This window comes from Hyperoodon ampullatus, assembly GCF_949752795.1.
Source record: "Hyperoodon ampullatus genome assembly, chromosome: 4".
NCBI lineage: Eukaryota > Metazoa > Chordata > Mammalia > Artiodactyla > Ziphiidae > Hyperoodon > Hyperoodon ampullatus.
In genome coordinates, this window is record NC_136917.1 from 75,786,058 (window position 1) to 75,801,944 (window position 15,887).

Here is a 15,887-nt window from a genome sequence, read left to right on the forward strand (position 1 = left end):
ATCAGTAATCAAAAACCTCCCACTAAAGAAAAGCCCAGGACCAGATGATTTCATTTATAAATTTTATCAAACACTTAAAGAAGAATTAATGTTGATTCTTCTCCTCAAACTGTTCCAAAAAGTTAAACAGCATTGAATACTCCAAAACGTATATTATAAGGTCCTCATTACCCTATTACCAAAGCCACAAAAAGACACCACAAGAAAACTACAAGCTGATATCCCTGATGAATACTGCTTCAAAATCCTTAAATATTAACAAAGTGAATTCAACAGCACATTAAAAGGATCATATAAAATGGCCAAGTATGATTTACCCCTAGAACACAGGGATGGTTCAATATACACAAATCCACTAATGTGACATACCGACAGAATAAAGAATATAAATCACATGGTCTTCTCAACAGATGCAGAAAAAGTTTTTCACAAAATTCAAAACAGTTTCATGATAAAAACTCTCAACACTTTAGTTATAGGAGGGGTTTACTTCAACGTAATAAAGGCCACATATGACAAGCCCACAGCTAACATCACACTCAACAGTAAAAAACTTAAAGCTTTTCCTCTAAGATTAGGAACAAGGTAAGGATACCTACTCTTGCCACTTCTATTCAATGTAGTATCAGTATAGTACTAGAAGTCTTAGAGCAATTAGTTAGGAAAAAGAAATAAAAGACATCCAAATCACAAAGGAAGAAGTAAAACTATCTCTATTTGCAGATGACATGACATGATCTTATATGTAGGAAACCCTAAACACGTCACAAAAAAGCTGATAGAACTAATAAACAAGTTTTAAAAAGTTGCAGGACATAAAATCAACACACAAAAAGTAGTTGTGTTTCTATATACTAACAACAAACTATCTGAAAAGGAAATAAAGAAAATAATTCCATTTACAATAGTATCCAAAAAAATGAATAAACTTAATCAAGGTTGTGAAAGACTTGTACACAGAAAACTACAAAATATTAATGAAAAATTTAAAAATACACCAAAACTTTTTTAAAAATTAACATTATTAACTAGTAATAGTTGAAACTCTTGTTGAAAACTAATTTCTATTATTGTATGTGAATACGTTTATTATTTTCCTCAATGGCTAGTTTAATACTAACAATTAATAACTCAGGGAAAATATAAAATAATGATGAGTTTAAAGATATGGAAACAGAAAAGGAAATCATAAAGAAAACCTTTAATAGACTCTAATTATAAAGTTAATTTAAAATTATCCTTTCTAAAAACCAAAACAAAGTTGAAATCTAATTAGAATATAGCTTATTTGTGGAAACAAAATAAGTACACTCTAAAAAATAGACCTCAGGGCCTCCCTGGTGGCGCAGTGGTTGAGAGTCCGCCTGCCGATGCAGGGGATACGGGTTCGTGCCCCGGTCCGGGAGGATCCCATATGCCGCGGAGCGGCTGGGCCCGTGAGCCATGGCCGCTGAGCCTGTGCATCCGGAGCCTGTGCTCCGCAACGGGAGAGGCCACAACAGTGAGAGGCCCGCGTACCGAAAAAAAAAATAAAAAATTAAAAAATTAAAAATAGACCTCAAAAGTTTTTCTTTTTGTCACGAGATAAAATAAAATTATACATTTTGAGAGGATTAGTGACAAATTTGAGGAAGTAGGTCATATTGCTAGGAGTATCTTGGCAATGTATATCATACTTGATTTCACAGCAATGTTGGGTATCCAGGGTAAGGAGAAGGTATTTAAAAAGTACTGTGCACCGACTGTGTTTTAGAAACTCACAAATATTATGATTAAACATGAGAGATAAGTATCACAATAATCAAAAAATGCACATTAAAAACTAATCCAAGAAGTTACTCAAGCTAATACAGCAAATTAATAGAAGAGAAAGCATTCAACCCATCTCTGAGATTAGGAGGTACTAGAATGTATGTGCTTTATGTGTGGGCTTTAAAATCGACAAATAAGACATGAAATTTACACCAAAATTTCATTTAATTATACACAGTTGACTATTGTTCTACTACCCTAATCCTCAATCCCAGTTCTGTTTCTAGACTTTTTCTTGTCAATCTCTAACCCACAGAGATTGTGTGAAGCTTCGAGTTCCCTCCTGAGAAAGGTGATAGTTAAAATATTTAACAACTTGCATAGCTTCATTACTACTCAATCAGAAGTGATATCAGATGCAAACCAGACCTTGTGAACAGACACTTGATGGATGAATTGAATATTGCTTATTGCTCCAAGACATTTTGGTCCTGGCTTTTCCTATTTACTCCATACATACATCTTATTCCAGCTCCTCTGTTTACATACCAGGCTACACCTCATCCAGCATAGATAAACTGGGGAGAGGGAATGTGTGGGCCAAACAAACAGGATTGGCAGGTTTAAAATAACAATTTAAAGTACTAAGACGACAGACAATTTTCTTGATCTGTATCCCTAATTTAGAAAATTGTTAACAAAAGTAGTCACTTAATTGAGAAACTAAAATAGAAACAGATTATTATTTAAATACCTTAAACTGGACCCAACTAAAAATATCTAAATATAACTCTGCCTAGCAAAGAAATACATTTATTTTCAATATAGGTTTAAATGACAAATGGTGGCAATTCAAAGAAAGACCAAAGATCAATGTACTTCAAAGTAAATACTGAACTTAGGGATAAAGCTTCAGAAAGAAAAGAAAAAGAAGTCTTACCAAAGGTAATGAAATCATGATTTTTACACCAAGAATATAGGAATTGAAATGTGTTTAGGCTAAACTGTGTTCTATTATACTAGGTGTTTTTCATGTGCTATTTATGTGATTCTCCTAATAACTCTATATTAAAGGAACTACTAGTCTCCATTTTACAGTTGAAGGAACTGAAGCCCTGGGAATCTAAATAACTTTGCTAGGAATTAAGTGGCAGAAATAGTTAAATCAAGCAGGACCCTGTGGGGCTCGCAGGCATGGAAGCCTTTCTGTTCAGCCTCCATGACCTTCCCTGAGCTCCAAAGGGCAGGTTCAAACAGTTGCTAATCAGGGAAGCGCGGGGTTTCAGAGACAAGGGAGGAGCAGCCAAGAAACAATAGTGCAGCCTTGGAGCAGGGTCCTGGTTCTGTGGCAAGGGAAACACAGTATCTTCTGAGCTCCTTATACAACTAAAACCCCCAATAAATGAAGATGAAGCAATCCTCATTCCAGAGAGAAGGTCACAGTTTGATAGCCTTGAGAACCAGAGAAGCTTATCTGGAGACCACCTGAGGTCGGATTAAAGGAGTTGCAGGCCCTGCGTACACGCTAATCTTATCAGCAATCCCACCCTTGAAGCACTGCTATAAAACTCCTCATCAAATCCTCCCAGGTTGGGACATACAGTGTTTCGGAGCAGGAGCCTGCTGTGTCTCCCTTTGCCTGGCAAAGCAATAAAGCTATTCTTTTCTACTTCACCCCAAACTCTGTCTCTGAGATTCGATTTGGCACTGGTGCACAGAGGCCGAGTTTTCCGCATCAGTACGGCATGCTTTTACCTTACCTTCTGGGGTAGAATTCCTAGGAGAAATGTGCTCTGACAGGAACTACTGCTCATAACCCAATGGAATGGGAAGAAAAGAACAATTACTACTCGAGGGTATACATGTGGGTGTATCTAATATCTGAGGGTTTCACCTGGCTAAAAATTGAGTCCCAAAATAAACACAGAAATATACTCACCTGTAGAAAAACTTCCTGCTAAATTATATACTTAAAAATTGAACTTTCCTCTTTAGGATCCAAACAATCCTTCCCTGCTTCCGCATCCCCGCATGTTATTGAAATTGCTGGCACTAATATCACTGGATTCCAAGGGTTGTAAAATATAATGACTTGTCATTATGAAATGACACATTTATATGTTGAAACACTGTATTTAACACCATCCCTATGTGTGTTTCAAAAACTCATGGTATCTCTGGGAAACCCAGTGTTTTGCAGTAGGTGGTTCCACCAAATATTCAGTATTCCCAGAGCAAAATAGTGAAGTCCTACAGATAAGATTCATCTCTGTCCTATTTATCTTTTCAAATTTTTCTTTAAGTCACAGAGTTATTAAAAATATTATCAGCATCTTGGGCAAAGGCCTTGAACCAGAGATTTCTTTAGATTCACTCTCTCTGAGCCTAAAATCTCATGAGTCCAGTCAAAGGCCTTTACAGAATACCCTGCAATATTTCTGGAATATTTTGGAAAGTAATGTTGTTCCCAGGTTGTACTGATAAGAAGTTGTGCATCAGGAAGGAAGGCAGCCTACTCTAACTGTTCTATAACTGGCATGGCTGGGGCACATCTTTTCTAAAGAAAGCTTTAACTCCAAGTGAAACAACAGCCTACTTCTCACTTGCATCTATCTGTTGCAAATCCAAACAGTTTTTCTCTTGGCCTTCTTAAAGCAAATCACATTTTGTAAACTGAAATATTAGGAGAGGGCTTTTCAGTCTCAATTTAACCGTAATTCTTAGAAGTATTTGATGTTGTTTGTCCAATTTCCTTCTATCCTGCTGAAGCTGGGTGACAGAGCCTGATGCCAACTGAGTGAATGAGCAACCTTGGGCTCTGACGGTCAAGGTCTGGAATAAGTAAGCAGTTATCACCTGCGAAGAGCTGGAATGTCAGGATCAGTGTGATGAGCAGAGAGTGGAGATTTGAGAGCAAAGAATTGAGCTTCAACTCCTGGGCAAGGTCTAATTCCAAAGGATTAGACCAGAAAATGAAAGTGAAAAATCACAGAGCCAAGAGTTTAGCAACGTAGAAAACAAGTGAAAGTAAAATAGGTTCAGAATTAGCTAATATTGGTTCTGTGTAATTTCACCCAAAACTGACTAAACTCAGCAACTCCCTTTTTGGAATTCCTAGGTGATTTCAGCTGATATAAACACCCTATTCCTTGGCACCTTTTTCAGAGCTTTCCTGCCTTTCCCTGGAGGAAAAGTGAGATATGTGTAGAACTTTTAAAAGCTCTTTAAAGTTATCGTGACTGCCTTCCCGACATTCCTCTTTCCAGAGATTGAGATTGGTTTTTGTGCTCAAGGGGCCTGATATTATCTCCACTGTGTATTCTGATTCCCATCATGGGCTATTGGGGGTGAATTCACTAGTATGGAAACATAAGACCACTAGCATTCCAACAGAGATGCTAAGGAACAGTAAAGATGATACAAGGGCTAGTAGAGGGTACTAGTGATTTGGTCTGGTTTCTATGAAACATTCACTGTTTCTCCTGATGGAGTAGGTGATATCCTGGATGGACATATAGGATGTACAGAATCTGGACCCTGTGAATTCAGGGGTTTATCTTTCTCCAAAGCATCCTGATGCTTTCAAATCCACCACAGTGTAAAAGCCCATGATCAAATACCAACCACACAGAATTTCCAAATCACACATCCACTCTTTCTCCCCTTTTACATACACTTGATTTAGAGATGAGGGTTCAATAACTAATGGACCGGACCAAGCCAAGCCTTGGGCCCATTTACTCATAAGTTGACAACGCACCCCACTATTTGCTATTTGTGATCATAATAATCCCTTACAGGTAGTGGCTTCATAATCAGTAAGATTTTCACCAATTTCATAAATTGTAGAGTAGACTGATTTCTATTAATAGAAATAGAAATCTTGGTGGGGGACAAAAAAGGATCAGGGTAGCCATTTGCCAATTCAAGTTACAATCTGAAAGCCAGAGGGTCTCTCTTCCATCTTTTTGAGGAGATTCTCAGCTCTTGAGGGGCATACTGTACAGAAAATCAGCCTAATATATCATTATAATCAGGATAGAATTGCAAAGGAGACTGAATGCACAGTTTCAACAGGTCATTTGTCAAATTCCTATCCTTAATAGGAAATAGGAGTAGAACTAAGAAATCTAGGATAGGGACATTAGTTAGGTGAACCTGAGAATCTTGAACCTCCAAATTCTCTGAATCTTATGCATTAGTAGGAATAGCCTCACTTCATCCAGTGATCAACAACTTCTTGACTGGAAATTGTACAATGGCTTCAGATGAGGCAGATGTCTCTTACAAAAATACTTGCTTTCTTCTAGATCTTCCCCAGTTCTTCTCATTACATTCAGGCAAATAATGTCATGTCCTAACACAGCTGAAGTGGTAATATAAAGTCCCTTCTCCAGTAAGAAATAGTTGGCATACCAAAAACATGTCGGTAGTTAGCTAAGTTGTACTGGCAGGAAGCAGGAGTACATATACATGAATGGATCTAGAGAGTTGGACTGGAAGGTGAAGTAGAATATGAGACTCAACGACAAAGAATTTATCGTCATGACTCCACTCACCCATAAGTTGATATTCAGTGTTCTGACAACACCTGGAGCAAGTCCTAATCATCTGCTGGCATCACTCTTTGGAGGTGTACATAACAATGATCTTCAAGAAATAAGTGGAGATACTGGACTTCCTTGGTAGAGATGTGAGAAACAAGGTCAGAAGACTGGGAGGTGGCAATGTAAGGCTAAACCACCATTTGAATTTGGAGGAGATAATGTCTCTGATTTGATCTTTCCACATTTGTAAAAGAGATCTAACAATACCCTAGATTAGACTATAAACTCCTAGACAGCAGAGACTATGTTTTAACTCACTATCATACCTTCTATTCCTTGCAACATAGCACAAACATTTGTTGATAGAGCAAATGAAGGAATAGGGTTACTGTGAGGATTCAAGTGACACAATGTACAGATGGAAAATATATATATATATCTGGTATGTAAAAGAGCTCACTACCTCAAAGTAGTGAGCTTTCACTTCCTTCTTCACCTTCCTTCTTTTAAATCTGTCTCATAATCTCTCTCCATTCCACTCTCTGCAAAGAGAACCACATGCTCTGCCCTGTTTAGAACAATTATTATCTTCCGCCTTGTCTGTTAGAATGATTTTTTATCTATTAATCCCTGCTCCTCTGCCAATGTCTACAGAACTGTCTGCTGAGATAAGTTTTCTCAGTCTCAGATCTAATCATGCTAATACTTGCTTTCCACTTACTTTAGTACAAAGCTAAACTCCTTTACCCTGGAAATCAATGCCCTTTACTGATATGGTGGAAACAGTATGGGCTACAAGTTAGCAAATGCCTGGGGCATGGCCACTAATTAGCAAGCTTTGGCTAGATTTAATCTGTCTTAAATTCATTCCCTTATCTGTACAAGTTGTATACTAGTACATAACACAGAGGTATCACAATAAAAAATAAAGGGTTAAAATATGGGAAGCACCTAGTAATGATAGGCACCAGATTAGCTTTAAAAATACATATAATCATCTCTCTTGTTATACCTCCTGTCATTTCCCTTCAACTCAAGATGAGTTGGGAGTTTGGGAGACTGAGTTGTTGATGAGGCTATCTAAAACAATCTAGTTTATATCTAGAAAATAATTGTTTCTTCACATTGCTCATGCTGCCATTTTCCTCTAGAATATACCAAATTCCTTCTTTACCCAAAAACTTCTTCTATTGTATCTTAGATTAAATTAACCAGCTGCCCCATGAAATAGTAGTACTTCCTTTTCCTAATTCTATAAAACTAACTGGCTAATTTTGTTACAATACTGATACTACTATAAAGTAATTGCAATTGCCATTACCACTCATCAGACTGTGTACTCTCTGAAACACCTATTTAGTTATTTCTGCATTCCTCCAATATCTTAGCAGATTCTGGTGCACACACTCATGCCTGGTAAATATATGAAGGTGATTGAGTGAAGGAATAAAAAAACTTCAAATTTCATCAATTTAGAAAAAAAGTTTTAAATATTTAATGACAGAGATCTATTTGGTCAAAACCTATGGTTAAAACACCAAGTATCCTCATAAAATAATAAAATGAAATCAGTACCATGAAATGGGCGAGCATCTTAGCAGATATGGTAAATAAATTGTTACTTAGACATTAGTGAAGGTTTTACCAAAACCCTCATGAAAATTTTAGCATTACATGAAAGTGAAGAAAGGTACAAGTGTTAAAAGTGAAGAAAATTATAGTAAATATGAAGTTTTAAAATGATTTATTTTAAAATATTTATGTTTGCCACTTCCTAAAAAGAGTTATTCTCTCTTGCTATCTCATTGACTCACATCCATATGCTTATATTTTGGTTAACAGGTCCACTGTGAAAGAAGAGAAGAAATTTAAGACTGGGAGTTACTGTCTGTACTGAGTCCCATCGAGAAGGAATAAAGAGGAAAAATCAGAATATTAGATATAGAAAATATCAACTGAAGTGATATACATCATCCCTTAAAGTTTTGCTGCCACTTGCTCAGCAAGCTTTCTCAAAATGTGACAGGGGTGAAAAAAAATTCTTTAAAAAAATACTTCATTTGGCCATGGAATAAATTCTGTTCTTGAAATATTACATGGGGTCATCAATGCAAAGAAAGTACACGGTAAAAAAAGGAACTTAGAAGATTCAGTTAGAAGTGTGCTTATTAAAAGTTATATAAAGGATTTTGACACAGAAACTCAGTGGACCTCTTCAGATCAATGCATGATAAAGAATTTTCCACATGCAAAGAAAAATTCAGTTCAAAGCAAAGGAAGCAGATTGCAAATGCTTGGAGCATTATCTATTTAACAAAATATACAAATAGAGCCTTTCAGATCTTTTAGATGGCTAACTCCTACAAATGTGGATAATTGTAAAATAGACTTTAATTGGGCTTTGCATAGCACTTCAAGAAATAGACTTAATGCAATATTTTAAGTGCTAATAATTAAGAACAGTAGTACAAAAAGATTAAATATTCTAAACTTGCTTTCCAGAAAGTTTAGAATAAAAGCCTTTATTTTTTGCTTTATTTCCACTGAACTCTATATTACAACTGTACATAGAAATTTCCAAGACAAAATTCTTTGCTGATTGACACTCAGTGATCATTTTTTCCTATAAATCCACTGCTCAGTAAATCCATCGGCCACAGACATTTGCATTCCTTCTTCTTTTATTTCCTGTGTGAACTAATCTCAATCATTTTCTTTAGATCATAAGCCTTTTGGGGAAGGAACATAATTTCTTTGCTTCAAAGCTATTAAGGCCCAGATACATCTGCAGCTTCACACACAACAAATGACTTAGATCATCATTTGAAGTATGTTTGTAAAGCTAGTAAGACTTGAGGCCTGCATGCTGAAACACAATTTAATCTAAAGCGGGTGAACTGAGCTCTGGAATATTGTGTACCTGCCCTTCCTGAATGTACAAACTGAACTACCCTGGGCTATTTAAATATTTGTAGAAAAGCATTATCTGTAAAAGTAAAAATGATAAGCAGCTCCATTTTAAAGAGAGAAGACTACCAATCACGCTTAGCGATTCTTTTTTTTTTTTTTTTTTTTTTTTTTTGTGGTATGCGGGCCTCTCACTGTTGTGGCCTCTCCCGTTGCGGAGCACAGGCTCCGGACGCGCAGGCCCAGCAGCCATGGCTCACGGGCCCAGCCGCTCCGCGGCATATGGGATCCTCCCAGACCGGGGCACGAACCCGCATCCCCTGCATCGGCAGGCGGACTCTCAACCACTGCGCCACCAGGGAGGCCCCCTCGCTTAGCGATTCTTACCTATTTTGAGTCATGTGAGGAGCCTGGTGTTTTGTGTATCAGTCATATGACGAGGGATAATATACCTATTCACTATATAATTCACAACAGTGGGTGCCCATTCTCATTAAACTCTCTCATACTCATTAAAGTCTGTGTTGGAATCCCTAAGACATTCTTGGCTCCCTTGAATAACTGTGCAGATACCAAAATCAAACCTAGTTTGCCACAGATCTTTACCCAAACCTATATTTAAACTGTAACTCTGGGTAGTTGAGAGAATTGGACTTCCACAGGCTGTGCCCAGGACAGTTAACCCTCATAGACTTGCTTCCTCCCGCTCCACCCCTACCCAGAGATAGAGCTACCTACAAGCGTTCTGGGCCTTCCACACTCTAATAGCGATGTTTAAGTGGAATAATTGGTCCACTCCAGTTCCTTAAGGAGATATATAGGCTTCTGTCCCAGCTATAGGGAATTTTGGGGAGATATACCCAAGTTCACAGACATAGAGCTGTAGGGTACCAATGATTCAACAGTGTCTTGCAACATACCTTTACTTCCCTAAGCCTACCAAACTAAAGAACTCACAGATTGGGGTAGTTCAAGATGGTGGCATAGGAAGAGCCTGAACCTACCTCCTCCTATGGACACATCAAATATACAGCTACATATGGATCAATTCCCTCTCAAAAGAACTTGAGAACTAGACGAACACATGTTCCACAACAAAGGATTAAAAAAAACACATCAAGAGCAGTAGGAGGGACAAAAAACACTCTCACCCAAAACCCTCAGCCCCAGCATAGTGTCACACACTAGGGAGGTATCTCACCAAATGAGTGCTTTTCCCAGAGAAAAGAGGGGTTGGAGACCCACATTAGGAACCCTGGCCCCTGGGATCTACACTAGAGAGACAAGCTCTCAAAATGTTGAGTTTACAAAACCAAAGTACTGACGTCCAAAAGTTCCAAAGTGCTATAGGAAACTGAGACCCCTTCAAGGGCTTACATGTCGTCTCATTCACACCAAGACCCAAAGAATCATAGCAATATGAAAAGTGCCAAGGCTATGTAGGAAGGAGAGGCATTTGCAAATCTAAAATCATTGGCTGGAGGGAAGGGAGCCACTGGAAATTCTCCCCTCTGTTCCACATAGACTAAGGGATTGGCAGACACCACTGTCACATTCCCCCCTAACCTGCTAGCATAGGAGGATGAGCTCAAACATGGGGATGAGTAATTGCAACACTATCCTCCCACCTTGCTGAAGCCAGAAAGCACTGGTAGTTGCAGCACTCCTCCATTCCCTGGCTGGGGCAGGTGGACACAAATGGTCATGGCATTCTCCTGTTCCCTAGCTAATGTCTGCAAGTAGGAGCAGTTACAACAGCACCCTGCCCACTGACTGGAGCTGGGAAACAGTGTCCACAGAATTATCCCTCTCCCAGACTTAAAGCAGAGTTGACACTCCCCTGTCCCCTGACTAAGCAAGCAATCTCAGTATTCTCCTACTCCCGGCCTCAAGCGGATGCACATGCACAGACAAGGCACTCTCTTGCTGCACTTCTGAAGCCCACAGGCACAAGTCATATTCCTTTTGTTTTTCTGAAGCAAGAGAGCAAGCCCTTCCCCCTAAAGTCTCCAGGTGCCTGGCTAAAGCCAGCAGCCATGCTTAATCCACACAAAGGATATCCCTTGATCATCTGGCACTGGTGTCCAAGGGTGCTGGTGTTCCTGAGCTCCATGGGACTTTAGCAGTCAGAAAGAGTTCTTCACAGGCCACCTGCGCCAGCACACTGCACAGACAGCACACTGAAACACAACCCCAATCTTCCTGGGATAAAGGCTTATTTACTTGATCTGGCATTTAATTGGGAGAGGCAGATTTCAGATTTCTCACACATCTAGAGGTTAAAGAGGCACTCCGGGGAACATAAGCAGGGAGACATCATCCTTGAGCACTGCCTTGGCCTCACTACATCTTGACAAAACTCCTCAAAATGGAGATCATATACATACCAAAAGCCCCAGTTTTGGTAAATGTCACCCAGGACACCTCCAGATTTCCTGGTCTGGAGGCCAGAGGGGATTAACACTTTAGACCCACAGGACTTTGTATAGCTGTATACATCAAAATCTGCTGTCTGAAGATCTGGCTTCTAGCTAGCCTGAAACTATGGGCTAAATGAGATTCCTTCCTTGGAACACTGACAGGTCTTGGCACACTCTCAACCACAGAAGCGTATCAAGAATATATCAAGTGATACAGATAGGCACACAGATTTGAGAGACAACCAAGAAAGAGGTAGGTCAGGTTAAGCAAGAAGCATTATCACCTATACAAGGCCACTCCTTAAAGACAGAGAGGTAGCAGTTTGCCTAATACGTAGAAACAAACACAGAGAGACAAGCAAAATTAGGAAATAGAAAAAATATGTTCCAAACACAAGAATAAAACAAAACATCAGAAAAAGACCTTAATGATATTGAAATAAGTCATCTACCTAGTAAAAAATTCAAAGTAATGGTCATAAACATGCTCAATGAACTCGGGAGAAGAATGGAGAATTTCAACAAAGAGAACACACAAGAAAGAACCAATCAGAGCTGAAGAATACAAAACTAAAATGAAAAATTCACTAGAGAGAATTAATAGCAGATTAGATGGTACAGGGTAGTGGGAATCACCCAATTAGAACAGGAAAAAAAAAGAATTTAAAAAATGTGGATAGTTTAAAGGACCTTTTGGGACATCAAGCATACTAACATTTACATTATAGAAGTCCAGAAAGAAAAGAAAGAGAGAAAGTGGCAGAAACTTATTTGAAGGAATAATGACTGAACACTTTCCAGACCTGGGGAAGGAAACAGACATTCAGGTCCAGGAAGCACAGGGAACCCCAAACAAGATGAATTCAAGGACATCCACACCAAGTCACATATAATTAAAATGCCAAGAGAAAAGTAAAGAGAATTTTAAAGGCAGCAAGATAAAAACAATTACTTAAATATAAGGGACCCCACCCATAAGATTATTAGTGGATTTTTCAGGAGAAATTTTCAGGCCAGAAGGGAGTGGCATGATACATTCAAAGTGCTGAAAAGGAAAAAACTCTTACAACCAAGAATATCATTCAGAAATAAAGGAGAAAGAAATTTTCTGAGTCAAGCAAAAATTAAAGGAGTTCTTCACCACTAAACCAGCCTTACAAGCAATGTGAAAGGAACTTCTTTAAGTGGAAAAGAAAAAGTCATAACTAGAATTAAGAAAATACATCAAAGAAAAATGTCTCACTGGTATCAGCAAATATATAATAAATGTAATAAATCAAACACTTATAAAGTTAATATAAAGATTAAACAACAAAAGCAGTAAAATTCACTTCAACTACAATAAGTAGTTAAGGGACACACGAAATATAAACATGTAAAATATGACATAAACAAACTGGGGGGGATGAGTTAAAATGCAGTATTTTTAGAATGTGTTCAAACTTAAGTAATAACTATCAACTTAAAATTGACTGATTTATACAAATATTTTTATAAATAAACATTGTGGTAACCTCAAACTAAAACCCTATAATAGATACATAAAATAAAGAAATCCAAAATAACACACAAAAAAATTCATAAAAACACAAGGGAAGAGAACAAGACAAGAAGAACAGAGAAAAACTACAATAACAACCTGAAACAATGAACAAAATGTCATACCTAAGTACATACCTATTAATAATTATGCTAAATGTAAATTGACTACATGCTCCAATCAAAGGACACACAGTAGCTGAATAAATTTAAAAAAAAAACAAGACCTATTTATATGCTGGCTACTAGAGACTCATTTCAGATCTAAAGACACAAACAGGTTGAAAGTGAAGGAATGGAGAAAAATTTCCATTCAAATGGAAATAAAAAGCTATATTAGCAATACTTAGATAAAACAGACTTTAAAACAAAGACTGCAATAAAAGACAAAGAAGGTCTTTACATAATCATAAAGGTGTCAATTCCCAAAGAGAATATAACATTTGTAAATATGTATGCACCAAACATAGGAACAAATACATATATAAAGCAAATATTAACAGATATCATGGGAGAAACTGACAGTAAAACAATATTAGTAGAAGACTTTAATACTCCACTTATATCAATGGACAGATCAGCCAGACAGAAAATCAGTAAGAAAACATTGGCCTTAAATGTCACATTACATCAGATGTACTTAATAGATATATACAAAATATTTCATCCCCAAACTGCAGAATATACATTCTTGAATCAAAAGCACGTGGAGCATTCTTCAGTATAGGTCACATGTTATGCCATAAAACATATTTCAATAAATTTAATAAGATTGAAATCACTTCCAAGCATGACAGTATGAAACTACAAATTAAGAGGAAAATTGTAAAAAAAAAAAAAAAAAACAGATGAAGTCTAAAAAACGTGCTACAAAAGAATCAAAGGGTCAATGAAGAAATAAAAAGGGAAATCAAATAAATGTACCTTGACATAATGAAAGTGGAAACACAACTTTCTAAAATCTATTAAACACAGCAAAAGCAATTCAAAGATGGAAGTTCATAGTGACACAGGTCTACCTCAAAAAGCAAGAAAAATATCAGATACACCTTTCAAATTTACACCTTAATGAACTAAAAAAGAAGAAAAAACAGTATTCAAAGTAGTAGAAGGAAAAATAAAAATCAGAGAAGAAACAGGTATAATAGAGATAAAAAAAATCAATGAAACTAAGAGATAAAACTTCAGCCAGACTCATCAAGAAAAAGAGAACACCCAGATATAATGCATCAGAATAAAGAAAGGAAAGAGAGAAATCATAAAGATCACATAAGAAATAAATGAAAAAGAAATGAAGGAAACATTAGCAAAGATCATTAAAACTAAAAGTTGATTCTCTGAAAATTTAAACAAAATTGATAAACCATTAGTCAGACTCAACAGGAAAAAAAAGGGAGAATATTCAAATCAATAGAATTACAAATGAAAAAGGAGAAGTAACAACTAACACCTCAGAAATACAGAGGATCGTGAGAGACTACACAAGCAACTATATGTCAATAAAATGGACAACATGGAAGAAATGGACAAATTGTTAGAAAAGTACAACCTTCAAAGACCAAACCAGGAAGAAACAGAAAATATGAACAGACCAATCACAAACACTGAAGTTGAAACTGTGATTTAAATTCTTCCAACAAACAAAAGTCCAGGGCCAGATGGCTTCACAGGTGAATTCTATCAAACATTTAGGGAAGAGTTAACACCCATCCTTCTCAAGCTCTTCCAAAATATAGCAGGGGGAGGAACACTCCCAAACTCATTCTACGAGGCCACCATCACCCTGATACCAAAACCAGATAAAGATGTCACAAAGAAAGAAAACTACAGGCCAATATCTCTGATGAACATAGATGCAAAAATCATCAACAAAATAGCAGCAAACAGAATCCAACAGCACACTAAAAGGATCGTACACAGTGATCAAGTGGGATTTATCCCAGGAATGCAAGGATTCTTCAATATAAGCAAATCAATTGATGTGATACACCATATTAACAAATTAAAGGATAAAAACCATACGATAATCTCAATAGATGCAGAAGAAGCTTTCAACAAAATTCAACACCCATTTATGATAAAAACTCTCCAGAAAGTGGGCACAGAGGGAACCTACCTCAACATAATAAAGGTCATATATGACAAACCCACAGCCAACATCATTCTCAATGGTGAAAAACTGAAAGCATTTTCTCTAAAATCAGGATGAACACAAGGGTGCCCATTCTCACCACTACTATTCAACATAGTTTTGGAAGTTTTAGCCACAGCAATCAGAGAAGAAAAAGAAATAAAAGGAATCCAAATTGGAAAAGAAGTAAAACTGTCACTGTTTGCAGATGACATGATACTATACATAGAAAAGCCTAAAGATGCCACCAGAAAACTATTAGAGCTCATCGATGAATCTGGTAAACTAGCAGGATACAAAATTAATGCACAGATATCTCTTGCATTCCTATATACTAACAACAAAATATCAGAAAGAGAAATTAACGAAACACTCCCATTTACCATTGAAACAAAAAAATAAAATTCTTAGGAATAAACCTACCTAAGGAGGCAAAAGATCTGTATGCAGAAAACTGTAAGACACTGATCAAAGAAATCAAAGACAATACAAACAGATGGAGAGATATACCACATTCTTGGATTGGAAGACTCAATACTGTAAAAATGACTATACTACCCAAAGCAATCTACAGATTCAATGCAATCCCTA